This window comes from Simochromis diagramma, unplaced genomic scaffold, assembly GCF_900408965.1.
Source record: "Simochromis diagramma unplaced genomic scaffold, fSimDia1.1 OVJJ01000014.1, whole genome shotgun sequence".
Lineage (NCBI taxonomy): Eukaryota > Metazoa > Chordata > Actinopteri > Cichliformes > Cichlidae > Simochromis > Simochromis diagramma.
In genome coordinates this window covers 5272-9197 of record NW_024386980.1, presented here as the reverse complement: position 1 = coordinate 9197, position 3926 = coordinate 5272, and the positions used below count along the sequence as shown (strand labels likewise).

General features: G+C 35.6%; 1 pseudogene; it reads right to left on the bottom strand.

Annotated features, from left to right (window-relative positions):
* Nucleotides 1-379: 379 nt before the first annotated feature.
* Nucleotides 380-3294, bottom strand: LOC120738332 (annotated as a pseudogene).
* Nucleotides 3295-3926: the final 632 nt, after the last annotated feature.

The following is a 3926-nucleotide window of genomic DNA, read 5'->3' as shown; positions in this document are numbered from 1 at the left end:
ATTTTGATGAAGATGATGATGGAGAACTGGCTTTCTTTTATTTAACAGTGTAGTTATTACCACATTTATGAAGTTTAACCTTTTTAAATAATTTCCAACTAATCTTCAAATTAAAGTGTAACTTTTATAAATACTGATTTTGGTATTTTGCTATATCTTCAAATGTGTTAAATTAAATAATCTGCAGTGAATTTCTGCAATTAAATGTGCTGCTTTTACAATGAAACAGATTCAGTTAAATTCTCTTATTGCATCAAACCTGCTGTAGCAGAACCATAATGTGCTTCCACAATAAATGTTTGAAAAACTTCATGCACCCTGTGATCAAAGAGACATCAGTTTCACTATAAAAGTCAGACACAGTAACTGAAACATCAAATAACACTCTTTCTTCACATTTATTATCATGTTATAAAGCCCAGAGGAAACATGATGCAGATGTCTTTGGTGTCCTTTAATGTTACAGTTTGATCAGTACAAACATCTCAGTGAGTATACTTCTCTACAAACTGGTTGATTTCAACTTCCTTTGTTACAAATCCTTGTGGCATAGGAACAGCATAGGAAAACAAGAAATTTAGTAACAGCTATCTGACAGATCGTTTTAGACTAAAATGTCACAATCAGCACATGATCAATATTCAATAAAGACTAGAAAAGTGAAAATGAACCTAATTAGACAGCTTAATTACAGAGATTTCTAATGCTGGAATTTAATGAAAATGATACTTAATGAAAGTGATACTGTTCATGTGGCCCTGCGGGCAGCTGCTGCATGACAGAAACTACATATTACTGTATACTGCATTCATTTTTAATTGCAGTTACAAGACCAATTGCTAAACCAAGTCCAGCTCCCACTGCAGCTCCCATTGGCCCTGCCACGCTACCAATTGAGGCTCCAGAAGCAGAAGCTCCAGCAATTGTCCGAATAAACCCATTGTTCTTCTCAGCCTCTGCTCTTGCTTCTGTTGCTGTCATTTCTGGATTTTGTCTCAGAAGTTTTTCTGCTTCTTCTCTTATGGCTCTCTCAGCTTCTTGTAGCATTTCATTGGTGTAGTATCTTCCTCCATTTCTCTTAACCATTGCATTGATCTTCTTCAGCAGCTCTCCGACCTGGGAGGGATTCTTGTTTATGTTGTTAAAGACATGATATCCTCCTTTACACTGACGGATGAAGTCAGAGAGATGGATTTTTATGAATAAAGTCTTCTATTTGGACTTCATCTTGCTCAAGGTCATCTCCACGGGTAAATAAGGCCATCGTGTAACATCCTGCTTTTTCTCCAAAAATCTTCTGAATGAGTTTCACTGTTTTTTGTTCTTCTTCTGTGAATCTGGCAGCCTGGACGACAACCAGGAACACATGAGGACCAGGAGCAGCAAAAGAGATGCACTTAGCAATCTCTCTCTTTACTTTCTCTTGATCTTTAGTATCAAACAAGCCTGGAGTGTCAACCACAAAAAGTGTTTGACCTTCAAACTGAGCTGAGACTTTTTCACACTGTGATGTTACGGAGGCAGAAGATGATGATGAGTCAAAAGCCTTTCTTCTCATGATAGTGTTTCCTACTGCACTTTTCCCAACTCCGGTTTTCCCAACAAGCACCATCCTCACAAGTTCCTGTGCATCTGTTGGACATTAACATTTCATTTATATCGATAATGATGATGTTATGCGATAAACAGCACATGTAAAACATTTAAACTGTGTTTTCCCAATAGATCACACAAAGGAGCCCAATCATATTTGGATATTTGCATTCTGAACTGGAAATTATATTACTGAAAAGAAACAGAATAGCAGACAAAAGTGAAACAAAAACAAAAACAACAAAACAATATTTTCCTACCAATGCAAAATATTTTCTAGCTTGCACCATTAGAGAACAATCTAAAAAAATGATTCTTCAAACTGACAGCTGTGCTATCATGAAACCACATATATGTACAAATTAATCACATCATTTTCATGATTTGCCACAATTTAACATGGTGTGTATTAAAATATTCATTATAACAGCTTACTGGGTTGGATGAAAAATAAGCCATTTTTAAAACTAGAGGGATTATCATTGACAAAAACAAAAATATAAAACATGTATATTCATACTAGACAACTTAAGATTTAGATTTAAATTAGATGCAATACTAAAAAAATCAGAAGATGTTGTGGGGTGTAAACTCAGCAGCTTGGTGCTCTCAGGTTTTTGTTTGCTGTTATTGTTTTGTGTGTTAGTTCAGTTACGTGAGGCTCAAAATTAAATACAGAAGGACCGAATACTTAGTTTTTAGGAGAGAATACAATATATATATACGGCAGCAAAACTGGACTGTATTCCTGCAGTAATACAGCAGACCACGTACGTCCCACGTACGTCACCATTCCACCTTTGCAGCAAAGACAAAAGCAGGGGAAGAAAAAAATCATAATCTCTCTTTTTTTTCCTTTTTTTTGTTCAGGTACAGGAATCAGCAGCCAAATGTGTTTTTCTTCCTGTGCTCTGTCTCCTTTTTATATTTCTCCTATTTTGTCCCTGTATCTTCTCCTTTTTTCCTGCTTGTTAACTGTCATTTTTATTTCACATGCAATTTTAATGACGATAGAAATAAGAAGAGGAAAAGGAAGAAGAAGAAGAAAAAGAAGAAGAAATTAATAAATAGATATAAATATTAATTTAAAAAACAAGAGGAGCCTAAAGAGTTTATCGAGCTCTTCTATACCAAATACATTTGCACAACACTACTTTTAAATCAAAATTCTGATTTAAAAAGCTGCCAGTAAAGAAAAAAAATGTAAACAAACAAACAAACAAAGAAAAACCCTCATCTTTTCTTAGACTCTTGGGCAAACTCCTGGGCCATTTCTCAATATATGTACTTCTTTTCTTGGTAATCAACTGTTCTGATTCAAAATCCACATTAGTTTAAATCCTCTCTGCCATCTTTTTATACATGGTTCAGTTTTAAAGTATTTACATTTATACATGTTAACCAATGAAAGTCAGACATTGCTTTTCAACCATGCGTCAACGGAATTATTTTAAAAAAATTAAATGCATGAAACAGGCCTTAAAAGGATGGCCCTTTAGTTCCTTTTTTTTTTTTTTTTAAGTTTTTATCAAACGTTAATAGAAAGAAATTGGCAAAGAGAACTGTGTTTAAACATTCAAGAGTATGACTAAGTTATAAATATAATTACCACTGGCCATGTTTGCTTCTTTCAGACACCTGAACTGTGAAGTCTCCCTGTTGATGCGCTACTTGTAAATGTTTTCTTTCCCTTTCAGCTCTGTGTTATAACCTGCTTCTTGCTCCTCCCTCTAAACACATCATATCCTCATACTGTCAAGCCCCGTCACTGATGGGATCAAGAAAAAACACACTAACAACAGTCAACTGTTGTCAATGGAAAATTGTATTCAGTAGTCAGTATAATCTTTTAATGATATAAGTTTGCATATGGTAGAATACTGCATGTAATCATTTGTGTTTAGAAGTATATAGTTGGTGGCATATTGAAAGAATGTCTCATCCTAGGAGGTCTGTGACACTCCAGGGTGTTCTGGCGTTCACCCCCACATCCTAGGAGTATGGGAGAGGTCGTACCTTGTCTTATTGTTTTACGGTAGGATTAACGTAGCTATGTCAGTTTTAATCTAAGTGCCTTTCTGGATTTATGTGTGCAGAAAACTGTGTTTACAGGTTATGAGTTGGTGATGCAGTTACACTGCGTTGTTGGGAAAATGTGAAGGTTACTTTGATGATGTGAATAACATTCTTTCCACAGCTATGGATGGCTAACTTTATGGTCTTTTTATGGCACCTCTGGAACCTGTCGACCTGCGCCTGACCACCGATGGTCAATGTGTATTGCTAATGTTTGTTTTTCTAAGAGTGCATGTAGAGGATTCAGCAGAAGCGGA